We start from the raw sequence: 13,229 nt of genomic DNA, 5'->3' as shown, positions 1-13,229 counted from the left end.
CCTTCCCTTTCAGTGCTGACACAGTCCCATTAGCTACAACATTTTACACTCCCCAGGCCACGCTGGGGCTTTGCTCCACATTCTTTCCCCAGCTTTGCCAGCTCCCTGGCACCATGTCCAATTAGTGGGAACAGCTCAGAGCTCCCCTGCACTTCATTGTTTCCCAGTGCATGGAAGTGCCCTGAATTTCCCTCGAGGATTTTTAATTATTGCTGCTGGAATTCATTCTCCTTCCCCTCCTCGAAGGCTTCCTCACCCCTCATCCATGTTCTCCTCTGAGGTACCAGCAGCACTGCTCGTCCCAATTAAATACAGCTCCTGTAATCACTTGTGGGGGATGAAACACAAAAATTCTTCCTTCCCCCACCACTATTTTTTTGTTTGCTTGCTCTGAAAAACCACTTGTGGATTCTGGCTGGTATTCCCAGCTGCTGTAATTATGGGAACTGTCACCAGTGAGCAGAGAAATGGGCCTGGAAAATTAGAAACACTTGGAATTTGGCTTGTAATATTTCAGTAAGAGCCTGAACCCAAGTTATCCAAGGCATGTAAAAATGGCTGTGTGGGTAGGGACAGGTACAAAAGGTGTCCTGCTGGGCATGGTTTAGGTGCAGACCTAGAGCTAAACCCCAAAAACAGAGAAGATTCGTTTCCCTATCCCAAGCAGAGACAACAGGGGACAATGGACTCAATGGATCCAGGGGAGGCTCAGGCTGGATATTAGGAAACCTTCCTTGGGCTGAATTTCACATTTTCTCAGTTCCTGATATTCTTCCCATCTGCACCATGGACAAATAACAGATATTTTCTTTGATGAACACACTGGGGGATGGACACTACTCCAGTGCCACTTCCCACCAGATGAGTCTCAGGATTAGAGGAGGAACATTTCATTTTAATCCAATCTGTTTCTTGGGGTCCATTTACTCCTTTAACACCTTTTCCTCTAGTTAAGCCAAGGCTTAAATTTGAAAACTCTCTAGGAATTAAACAAAACAACAACTCTGTGGTCACAACAGGCTTTGCTGTGAAAGCCTGCTAATGAAACCTGCTGCTGTTTCCAAAGCATTTCAGCTGGGAAATTCCCAGATTACATTTTTCAATTTATTTTGCCTTTTAATCCTCCCTACCTTTTTCTGGCTGAAATTCCCACTGCTCTTTCAGGGCATTCTTGAATATTTGCTGTTATTTGCTCCTTTCCCTCTAAAGTGAATTTGAAGCCAGCTCATGGTATGGAAGAGTACAAGGAAACCATATGGCAGCACAGCCCCTTGTTGGGAATTTGGATGGAGATGAGGAGCTGGAGGGGGCAGAGAGAGACCTGAGGGTTGTCTTGGCATTGCAGAGGAGACTGTGCAGAAACTGCATTTGTCACTCTGAAAATCTGCATTAAAAGTGACCTCATCCCATACAGGAACAGGAAAGCCCCGAGGAGATCCTGAAGAATTGTTACAGACCTGGAAATGGGCAGAGATTGGAAACCAGAGGGCATCAGCCCTGCAGAGGGGAGCTGTGGGATCCCATCCTGGGAGAGGGAGCAGGGGGAGGAGGGACAGGGACAGCTGAACAAAAGTGAAAAGGGAGCTGGACATGATCTCCCCAAGCAGCCCTTCCCCTCCTGCCCCTCATTGCTACGAGGCCATGCTCCATCTCCTGCTTCTTCCCCCTCTTTTTACAGCTGGTTCCCTCTTTACCTTCTTCCATTCCCTTTGCTTCTCCTTTTTCTTTTCATTCTCTTCCTTCCTGCTGCCTGGGTTTTATCTGTGACTTTTAAAAATGGGCCCTGGCTGTAAAATTCAGCGTATGGATTATCCATTTTTCAACAGAGTCCTCCTGACATTGTGTGGGGAGAGAATCCAGGCAGGAATATATAAAACATATTATATATATAACATATGTAACTGTGAGCAAACAGCACTAGCACTTCCTTCAGAGAGTTCCTCACAGTTCACTAAGGAAAAACAGAGCCCAGATACTGAAGCAGTTTAATTATAGACACAGAGGGCTGGAATTCCAGTGCTGGTGTTGGTGCTGCACAGCTCCTGCCTGGGTGACTGCCCAGCCCAGGAAAGGAACTGATGGAGCACTGAGCTGAGTAATTCCTCACAAATAATCCATTTAGGAAAAGGAGCAGCAAGAACCATTAGCAATTTCAGTGTGTCAAGGAAACTGGGTATTTCATCCAGGGGAGGGAGGTGGGGAATCAGTCAAAGTGTTTTCATCAATGAGGGAAGAAAAATGGGCTGAAAGAGAAAAGGAAAAGTAGGGACTTGGAGGCAGAGAGAAGGCAGGAGGAAAAGATGGAATTGAAATTTTCCTTCTCATGAGAGGGACAGGGAGGGGGGAAAGGGTGGCAGCAATTTGGTGGAAATTGTGTGAGCTGGCTCACTTTTAGAACAACTGGTGAATACCTTTTAAAATATACTTTGAAATATATAGTATAATTTAAATATATCTCATAAAACTAAAAGGAATTTCTTCCCAGGAGGGGTGGGCAGGTGGTCCTTCCCCTGGTTTTAGGAGCTGCAGAGCAGTGCTGGTTTTCCCACAGACCTCCCCAGCATCTGAGGCTGTCCCACTGCAGGTCACCTGTGGGTTTTTACCTCATTATATAACTGATACCAAAGCACAGCCCCTGGTCAGATGTGAGGCCTGACCAGGTGCCATGAGCCAAAAAATGACATCCCTGCTCCAAAGAATTTCTATTTGTGGACAGGTGAGACAGGAGAGGAGGGAAGAGTGACAATTCCAAAGGACAGCACTGGCATTCCAGGGAGCATCCCAGCACTCTGCACAGCTGGGAGGACTGGGAAGGCTTGAAAAGAGAAAATCCAGGCACTCCCTTGCAGCCCTTCTCTTTGGGATGATCCAGCTGCAGCTCCATCCCTTGCAGCCACATTGTTGGGTTCTGGGGAAGGGTTTCCAACAAATAACAGGAACTGAGGCCCTGTTATCCTGAACCCTCCTCACAGGAACCCTGCCTGGAGACCTCCTTCTCCTCTCTGAGCTCAGCTTGGGCCATGCCCTGTGCCAGAGCTGCCATGGGCAGAGGGCTGGCAAAGCACAGGAAAGGTGTTAGGGAATTCTCTGGGTCCTGGAGCAGCTGAACATCCTGCTGGCAGCTCAGCCCCTGCACTCAGCCCCTTCCTCTGCAGCTTGGCTCCAGTTCTCATACACAGACACCTGAACTATGTGCCCTGGCCTCTCCCACCCCTCAGTTTGAAGTGCATTTCATCTCAAATCTCAGCTCTGTGATGTCTCTCCCCATCCCCTCTGTGATCCTGCTGGCTCCCTGTTTCTTTCCCTAATACAGGAGCACATTTAGCAGCTCAGGAGGAGCTAATGGGAAGGTTTCTCCATCATTCTCTGAGCCATTAGTGCTCACATCTTCCCTCTCAGTAGGGCACATTTGTATGTTTAATTTAAGAAGGTTATCTGTCAAAAGTGATATCTCAAGGTAGTGCTGAGCTGGATAAATATGTCAGAAACAATAGCTCCTGCTGAGAGGAACAAATGTTCAGAAAATTCATCCTTTGGAAGATCTCAAGACTGGGAAAAATGAGGCTGGACTGGCAGCTCTGTCTCCAAGCCACTCACTGCTGCTCTCCATCCCCTCTGCACCCCGAGAGCAGCGAGGGGCACACACCAGCCTGGGGCTCCTCCAGCTCCCACAGGGAGCAGGGATCCCACCTGGACAGGGACTCAGCTCTCATGGGAAATGCCCAGGGAAAATGGGATTTACACACAGAAAGGGTCGGGGCTGGCTTTAGAACGCAGGGATTGGCAGGGGGGGTTGGGCACCTCTGACCGATACAGGAGAGTGCGGAATTCTCTGGTGTATGTGAAAAAATTCATCTCTAAAGCTGCCAAGAGAAAGGGACACGTCCTCCCCTTTAATCCCACACTAAGACAGTGGAATTAAATACCTCCACAGCAAATAAAGTAAGGACAACGATTCTGGCAGAGATGCAGCAGCCCCTCCTGTTCCCAGGGCAGAGCATGACCCCTGTGACCAGCACTGAGCAGTGAATCCCACGCTGGGGAAAGCAGGAGCAGCCCCAGGCCCAGCACAGACAAAGCCAGTTTGGCTTTTGAAGATGAATCTCTTCATCCCAGAGGTCGGCAGGCTAATGACAAGAAATATCAAAGTTAAAGGAGGCAACTGCTTCAATCAGGTAAGTGATTAAAACCGGGCTTTGAAGCGCCCAAAGGTCCCCTCTGCTGCTGTCAAAAACAGAGAGGAAAAAAGCCAGCCCTGGCTAAGGCTGAGCTCTTCCAAGAGCTCCCAGCTGCTGCACTGCTCAGCAGGTGCCAAAACAAGGCCAGTCTCTTCCTGCCCTGACACAAGCCAGGACACAGGACATTCCCCCAGCTGCAGGATGCTCCTGGGAGATCCTGCTGGAAGGGCAGAAATGTCTGTTTGTCCTTGCTTTCCCTCCCTGAGAGCATGGAGCTCCAAGCCTGTGTTTGGCTGGTGGTAAATGCTGGATTTGGAGGATCTAGCCCCAAAGAAAAGATGCTGTAGGTGTGTGAGAAAAGGCATTGCAGGCTTTCCCCACTGGATCCGATTCACTCAGGGCCTCCCAGGGCAGTTTTGTGCTGCTTTGTCCCAGACCAGGCTTTGCCAGTGTGGTCACTGCCTGTCCCCCTGGTGCCACACAATGGCTGATTTTACCTTCCAGTGCTGCAGAAAGGTGGCCAGATGCTGATACCAGACTGGCATCAAGCTGGTTTGGTTTGGTTTGGTTTGGTTTGGTTTGGTTTGGTTTGGTTCGGTTCAGTTCGGTTCGGTTCGGTTCGGTTCGGTTTGGTTTGGTTTGGTTCGGTTCGGTTTTGTTTGGTTTGGTTTGGTTTGGTTTGGTTCGGTTTGGTTTTGTTTGGTTTGGTTCGGTTCGGTTTGGTTTGGTTTGGTTTGGTTCGGTTCGGTTCGGTTTGGTTTGGTTTGGTTTGGAGCTGCTCAGGTTTGGATTTCATGGATGTGGAATGGAAACCACTGCAGGGCTCAGGAGGGGAACAGCCTGCTGCTGCAGGAGTGGTGATGGGGAAGGGGGAATTCTGACCCTCTTATGGATCAGAATCTATTTCTTCCTCCAGTGGGAGCTGGGATGAGCAGTTAGGATCAGTTTGCCATGAAGAGGCAGGGCTTGCATCTTTATTTTACAGAAGTGAAATAGCACTAAGGTGGAGAAATGTTGTTATTCTGCCCCTCCACGTCCCTGTCCCCTCAGAGAGAGCTCAGTCTGATTTGTGGGCTGGCACAGGAAGGCTTTGTTGGTTCCAGTGCAGTGCAGCTGCTGGAAGGGAGGCTCATTTACTGCTGCAGCTCGCTGGCAGCTGATGGAAAACTCCCAGATATTACTTCTGGGGAGACTTGCTGTAAATTTATGTGTTTTGTTATAAAACTCACATCTGCCAGGAATGCACAGCACAGGAAAGCAGTGTCAGCACACAAACAGAATGGAAGTTATGAAATAATCAGGGCTTCAAACAACACTTTTGGAAGTAAGAGATGGATTGGGGTCTGTCAGAGCCTGTCAAACACAACGGGATTCAAATAATTCTGAGCTGCAAGGGGCTGGCTCAGTCTGGGGATAGAAATGGCAACGATAATCTGGGCTGAAGGAAAGCCTTGGCCAGCCCAAACCTTCCTCTATGCTCTCAGTTTCTTGCTGAATTTCACAGGGAAAAATTCTTCCATGACTCCAAGCCTTGTGAGTTCTGCACACAAAAATAAAACCCATAAATAATAATGAAAATTAAAGCATTCTCCTGACAGGACCATGGGCAGGGATGAGCTGTTTGGGAAGTGTTTATGGATTTGCAGCTGCTTGAGCAACCTGGGCTAGTGGAAGTTGTTTCTGCCCATGAAAAAGGGTGGAATGAGATGGGCTTTAAGGTCCCTTCCAACCCAAACTATTCCATGTTTCTATGACATAAAACTCCAGGTACTTGTGTTGCTTTAACTGCATTTCCTTGTCACCGAAGTTTCTCAGAGTGGCAGAAAAAGGGAGTTGGCTGCAAAGACTTGCAGAAAAACCTGGCTGACCAGGCAAGCAAATGCTGGATTAAGCCTAATATGGATAAATTCACATGGTGCATGTGCATGAGGATAAATGGGATGCTAATCAGCAATTCTGTATTTCTAATATTGGGCTCTGTGCATGCAGGATGGGGATCTTGAGGCTCTGTGAAAAACTCAGAGATGGCCAAAAAAAGTGAATAAAAGAGTGGGAATTATTAGAGAACAAAAGAGAGAACATTTATTTTGGTGCTTTCTGCCACTGCATAAATTCATGGCTTCCCAGCATCTCGAGAGCTGGGCACAGTCAGGGCCTTCTGTTTGGAAAAGAGCAAAGTGGAAATGAAAGATGTCCAGGGGAAAGCAGCAAAAGTCATCAAAGGTATGAAACAGCTCCCAGATGAGAAGGAACCAAACAGATTAGGACCTTTCAGGATGGGAAACAGAAAATTGGAATAGGCACAGACGATGGAATGAGACACAAAGACAGGAGGGAGGAAATGAATCACTGTGGTCTATTGGAATGCAAGAATTTGGGACCACAAAGTGAAATCAGTAATTGTAATGTTCAGAACAGTCTCAGGAGGGACTTTTCACACACTCCAGAGCTCAGCTGGGGCTCTTCTCGCTCTTCTCCCTGCAGGAACCTGCAGAGAGGAAATTTTAGATGGGTTCAAAAAGCAGCTGGGCAAGTTCACAGAAGAATAATCCATTGAAGGCCTTTAAATTCAACAAAAAGCTGAGGCAGTGGCTCAGGGAGAGCACAAGCTGCATGTTCCAGGCTCTTGGGACAGGGATCAAAGGAGGATGTGCTCCCTCTCACTCACTGGCAGAGGCAGACACAGCTCTCTGGATTTTTGCTCCCAACACAGCTGAGCTTAACTGAGCGAGCCCAGGAAAAATCTCTGATGTGTAAAAGCACTTTAATACAAATTTCTCTCCTTGTGCTCAGGTTTTAGGCTTGCAAACATCCTCTGCTCTGCTCTCAGCAGTGATTTGGGCACGAGCAGGGATGGAGGTCTGGGCTGGAGATGGGCAGGGGAGGTGGGCCCAGCCCTGGCTGTGGGGCAGCATCTCCCCTGCTGCTTCCCAGGAGCTTCTCCAGCACCACAGGGAGCACCTCAGCCATCCTCTGACCTTCTGAGCTGTTGGCAAAGCTGGTGGCTGGGGCCAGGCAGTGAACAAAGTGTGGCAGGGATTTATTGTGCAGGGTGATGGGCTCCTCTCTTGTCCCTGAAGACACCCCAGCCTCAGTGTGGGGTTTTACATCCCCACAGGGTGAAGGGGGAGCAGGAGAAGGGGAGAGATGGGAAACAAGAATTCATTTAAATACCTGTTTTAATCAAACCCTGTAAGTTACCCTAAGTGATGTTTTAACAAGACACAATTGCAAGAGCTGAGCAATGTTTCTGTCATTACTCTGCAGTGTGGTTTTGTTTTTATTTAACAACCAAAATACAGGACTCAATTTACAGGGCTTTAGCCATGGTAGATGAATTTTTACGAGATAAATTCACACTCCAGCTTTGCTATCAGGTTGCAATTCGAGGAGCTGGGCCTTTTTATTATTATTAGACCAGGCTGTCAAAAAGCAGTTATACTGCTCTCCTAAAACTGGATGCAAAATCACTTGCCTCTGTGCAGCATCAATAAAAATGGGGCTTCTCTTACTGCTAGAATTCATTGGGGGGGTCTTTTTGTTGTATTTTTTAATTTATTTTATTCGTGTCAGGAAAGTGGGATCACAGCCTCAGCTTCCTCTTCTTTCAGCCAAACCAAGTCACTCCTACAGAGGCTCTTGAGGCAGAGCACAGTGGGGCTGGCTTTGCACAGAACCTGAGGGACCACAGAAATGGGGGTTGCTGGAGCTCTCTGGCCCAAGACCCTTCTCCAAGTAGGATTAGAATCAACACCAGACCAACTCAGCCACGACTTTACCCAGCTGAGCCCTAAAATCCTCCGTGGACAGTGATCCCCTGGCCTCTCCAGGATCTGTCCCAGGGCTGCACTCTCCTCAGTGTAAAAAATGAGTGAAAGTGTGAAAGAGAAATGGAGATAAAATATGTCAGCATCTTCTAATTAATATTTCTACTCTTCCTAACACCTCTTCTGGTGCAAAAACCAACTGCAGAGGGCTGCTGGGCTTGAACTGTGAGCAGAAGAAATGGATGGAGAACTTCACTTGGTTGTGTCAGGCAGTGAGTGGAGGGAGGGTGCCTGAAGTGTTGGAGAGGTCTCAATCCCCGGGGTTTGAGTGGGAACTCAAACCTGCCCCAGGAAATTCCCACCAGAAGAAACTTGGTCTGGCCAGGGCAGCCCAGGAGCCCAGCTCAGAAAACAAAGCAATGTTCAGTGCAAGGGTTTGCACCTCCCTGCTTGCACAGACACCAAGCCAGCAAGGGAATCCTCCTGAAATCAGTGTCAAAGGCCAGGCTGCAGTGCTGGCTGGCTCGAGAGGGAAGAGCACCAAGGCTGTTCAATCTTGTTCCCTTACACAGAATTGGCTGTGACCCAACAATCACAGAATGGGCTAGGCTTGAAGGGACCTTAAAGTCCCCCCTCCCTGTCCCATGGGCAGGGACATTTTCACCATCCCAGCTGTCCAGCCTGGCCTTGGACACTGCCAGGGATCCAGGGGCAACCCCAGCAGCCCCTGTGCCAGGGCTTCCCCACCCTCACAGGGAACAATTCCTTCCCAATAGCCCATCTTTTTCACCCTAAAGTCATTCCCCTTGTCCTGTCACTCCATGCCTTTGTAAAAACTCCCTCTCCATCTACCCTGTCAAAGGCATTACCATTAATCAAATTAGGTGTAAGAACCAAAGGAAAAATGTGCATAGTAATTTATGCAGATTGCTGCGTAAGCTCGTAAAATGCTGGGCTGAGGAAACACCAAACCAACAACACAAACACAAAATTAAACCTGCAGCTTTCTTTGCTCTAATTAAATCCATCCTGCTCTGCCTGCAGGTGCACAGACCCTCCTGTTCATCTCTCTCTGTGATCAGACTCTGTGCAAAACGACAAATTAATAACTTGAATAACAACAGTTCAACAGGAACAGCCTGATTACAAATCTTGATAGAAAGAGGTATTGTTGCAGCAGTGGTTTCTGTTTAAAATGCAGTAAATCAGATGTCTCTGAAGGGAGGAAAGTGCAGTTTGAAAACTTATTTAAATGAAGGAATGGTAAATAGGAGAGGCAGTGCCCATTTCTCTTATTATATGGGTACAATCCAGCAACAGAAAAACCTCAGCAGAGGAGCTGCTTCAATTTACTGTTATCAGAGGGGATTAGAGCTGAAGATCCCTGATAACCACAAGAGCTTTCCTGTGTTATTAACTAGGCTTGGCGATATTTTTCCTCCCTTAGAACACAAATGAAAAACCTCTTCATTTGCAATGCACATTGGATATTTCCTGCTTTAATGCAGCATTTCTCCACTGCAGTACCAGCAGGAACTTCTGCTCCCACTGTGCTGCTCAGGAGCCCAGTCCCACCGGGCTCAGGCTGCTCCACGTGGTGAGAATCCAGGGAGTGAGGAGCTCTTCCCCTGGCCCAGTGCCTGAATCCTACCCCAAAGCCGCCCTGACATTCCCAAATTCATTCCCAGGGTGGAGCAAAGAGAAGAAATCTCTGCCCTGTGATGGAGTTAAGGGGGTGAAGCAGCCTCTCCTTGGCCAGCAATGCTTTGACTACAGAATAACAGAATTATTTGAGTGTGAAGAGCCTGAAAGATTTTCTCATTCCAAGCCCTGCCAGGGGCAGGAATAACTGCTCTTGTAGGATGGCAGCTTCATAGCCATGGAAAGTGCTCCAAGGGGCCCTGCTGCAGCAGGAGTGAGGAGGCCCCAGGTCAGGAGAGTGGAGCAGAGTCCTCCCACCCTGCCCCAGCACCAGGAGCTTCTAGGATTGAAGGGTGCAGCCCTGCCCACCACTGCTGCCACCACCCCCAGAGCCCTTCCTGCCACTGCAGCCCCTGCCCCTCACCCAGCTCTGGGATGCCCTGGGTGGATCTCACCCTTGGATTGAGCTGCAGCTCTTGGGAGCCTGTGGATCCACGTCCTGGAGCAGCACAGACCTGCTCCAGCTGCACTGCTCCATCCCTGCTTCGTTCCTCCCCTTCCTTCTGTGCAAGGGGTCTGTGAGAGAAATCTACAGGAAAGGCAGAAGCCTTTAAAACTCCAAAGGCAGTGAGACTCAGTAGAGCTAAAATCTTTCTTTTCTCTGCCTTGCACAGCCTGGATTTTCCCTTTTCCCAAACCTTTCCAGTGAAGGGAAGAGCACAGCCTTTACTAAACCCTTACCCATGTCTTTGACAGGACTCTCCTGGCCCCCCTGACGAGGAAAATCTGTGGAAATTTGGAGCTCTGCGCACCAGAGAAGCACTAACTTTATGTAAGAGAGCAGGAAAGAGCCACACCAGCCTTCCTACTGCTCCACAGAGCCATGATGGTTTTCCACAGGGCTGGAAAAAGCTCTTTCCTTGCTATGTCTTTGCCATTCATATGTAAAAGTTGAAACACCTGAGGGTGGTTCCCTGACTGAGAGGAGAGAAGGGACTGACAGAAGAAGCTGAATTTCAGGTTTTTAGAGATGAAAAGAGAGAATCACAGAACCCTGGAATGGTTTGGGTTTGAAAGGACCCTGATGACCATCTCACTGCTACCTCCTGCCACGTGCAGGAGAACCTTCCACTAGAGCAGGGTGCTCAGAGCCCCATCCAGCCTGGCCTTGGACGCTTCCAGAAGGAGATCAGCAGCTGCTTGGCACAGGAGAGGGGGGATTGACAATTAATCTGCTCCCAAAAAGGTCAGAGCTCAACTGCTGCCCACACACCCACGCTCTGGAAGAGGGCACACGGCCACTGGCCAGAGAGAGTCTGGGACAGACAGGGATGGACACGGAGCTGGAAGGATCCCTCCCTGCCCAGCCCACCCCAGCATTAGCCCTGGATGTGCTGTGGCTACCAACAGCCATCCTGAGGTCAGTGGGCTGGGAAGCCCAACATCAGCCTTGGAGAGGAGCGATGATGAGGCAGGAGGAGGTGGACAGGGACCACCCCCTCCAGGAGGGTTCACTGCAAATGAACAGAAGCAGATCCCCTTGGAGGCAAAAAAAGGCTGGATCAGCCTCACTCAAGGCTCTGTTGAACAGCTCCTTCCCAGGATGCTTCCTCATGGAACATCCTCTGTCCTCAGAGCAAGCACAGGTTCCTAATTAATGAAATGCTAATCAAGAGTGCAGGAGCAGGACAGTGTGGATGCAGCAGCCCAGGGAGGCCACACAGGGCTGATGGGGAAGGTTTGCTCCAGAGCCAACTTAATTTAGGAGCTGTGCAACAAAACAGTGGCATAAACAGGAGCTGGACACAAACAATTAGCAGGAGCTCATTCCAGCAAAATGCAAAATACAGATTTTTTTTTTTATCCCTTTTATGTCTCCATCTCTATTCCCACAGCAGCTCCATTAAAAAGATGCTGCATTTCTACAGAATGTGGTGTTAAACAAGGCAGTTTGCTGAAAGGTTCCTGCTCTGCCTCTGTGGCAGAGATTTAGGGATGTGCCTGGCTCTGTCCTGAGCTGGGTTTGAGGGATCTGTCTGCACCTCCCCATGGTGAGCAGCCAGCCCCAGGTCACACATGGCATTGGGACAGGTGGTTCTCTGCCATTCCCACTCGTTTCCTGATGATTTTTCTCACTGTGGCAAAGTCATTTTTCCACAGGAGGGAATGGAGGGGCGGATGAGGCTGGGGTGCAGCCCATGTTCCTCCCCAGACAATGAGTCCTGGCAGTGTGTTGTAAAAAGATTCATAAAAGCCTCTGGTGCTGGATCCATGGGGTTGTGAATTGCCTGAGCTTCATTTTCCTCATGTAACTGAGGATGTCATTTGGGGATTATGAGGGAAAGCCAACTTTTCACAGGGAATCCAGCACTCAGGGAGGCAGATGATGATGGAAGGAGACTCAGCAGCCAGACACCAGGTCCCTCAGACCCCATCCAGGGCACAGCCAAACAGGCTTGGAGACACAAACTGCAGGATTCCCATCTGCCCTCCAGCACTGCCACATCATTCCCACAATTCTCTTGGGTGCAGGAACAAGCCTGGAGAGGAGAAGAAATAAATTGTGCAGACAACTGCAGAGGGGGATTTAAGCTGTAGCATTAAAAATTTATCTCTCAGATTAATGCTCACCTGCTGTCCAGTCCTGTCCAGCCCCTTGGGTATTTCAGCTCCCTTTTAAAGGTCAATATTTTCCACAGGCCAGTCTGGAACAGGGTGTGTTCAGAGAGCTTAATTAGAGATGTGCTGCAGAAATGGTGAGAAAGAAACCTCAGGATAACATGGTCTTCTTCTCCCTGGGGCTCCAGCCTCTTTCCAGCTGGCTTCTCTTATCCAGGAGGTGAGAGATACTGCCTGGACCTGGGGAGAGATCACAGAATCATTGAATACCCTGAGCTGGACCCCCAGGATCCCCCAGCCCAGCCCTGGCCCTGCCCAGACCCCCCAACAACCCCACCCTGGGCATCCCTGGCAGCGCTGTCCAAACGCTCCTGGAGCTCTGGCAGCCTCGGGGCCGTGCCCATTCCCTGGGGAGCCTGGGCAGTGCCAGCACCTCTGGGGAAGAACCTTGCCCTGATGTTCTTTGTTTCCCCTTTGTTCCAGGGGCTCCCACTCCCCCAGCTTTTGAAGGACCTCCCAGATCTCCTAAAAACCTCTCTTTGAGGCACCAGCAGCCCCATGTTTGGGCTGCAGGTTAGAAGTGTTTATAAACACTTAAAACACTTAAAAACCTGATTCAAGCCACTTAAAACATGTGAAAAGTGTTGCCTACACCTCTCCATCAAGGTCCAGGATCCTCACTGGGAGAGCCAGAGCAGCCCCATCCCACCCTCCTGACCCCTCCCATGACTGAGCCACAGCTCTTCACTCCACTAAACAAATTCCCATCCACCTCTAGATGTGCCTTTAAATTCCCATTCCGAGGCTGAACACCAGCCAAACCCCCTCATGGACCTGATGCCAAAAGCCTGGGTGGAGGATGGAAAATGCTGCTGCCGTGTCCTGATTTCTGATGAAAAATGATTCCCTTGGAAAGCACCCCACCACATTTCACTGATCCCAGCTGTGAGGCACCCAGCACTGCCCTGCAGGAGCCAGGAACATCAGCACAGCCACATACCCCAGCTGGTTTTCCATGGGATAA

At 49.4% G+C, this 13,229-nt stretch overlaps 1 long non-coding RNA gene across 1 annotated transcript in view; it reads right to left on the bottom strand.

The window, feature by feature from the left end:
• Positions 1-7,425: 7,425 nt before the first annotated feature.
• Positions 7,426-13,229, bottom strand: part of LOC111938310 (uncharacterized) — a 32,689-nt gene continuing 26,885 nt past the window's right edge. The window contains exons 2-3 of the long non-coding RNA XR_002868936.2: positions 12,218-12,445; positions 7,426-12,126 (exon numbers count right to left, since the gene is read on the bottom strand). This is a non-coding gene — a long non-coding RNA (uncharacterized LOC111938310). The remainder of the gene's footprint in view (positions 12,127-12,217; positions 12,446-13,229) is intronic.

The sequence above is a fragment of the Cyanistes caeruleus genome, chromosome 16 (genome assembly GCF_971803275.1).
Source record: "Cyanistes caeruleus chromosome 16, bCyaCae1.hap1.1, whole genome shotgun sequence".
Taxonomy (NCBI): Eukaryota; Metazoa; Chordata; class Aves; order Passeriformes; family Paridae; genus Cyanistes; species Cyanistes caeruleus.
Note: the sequence above shows the minus strand (reverse complement) of the source record. Positions and strands in the feature narration are given on the sequence as shown.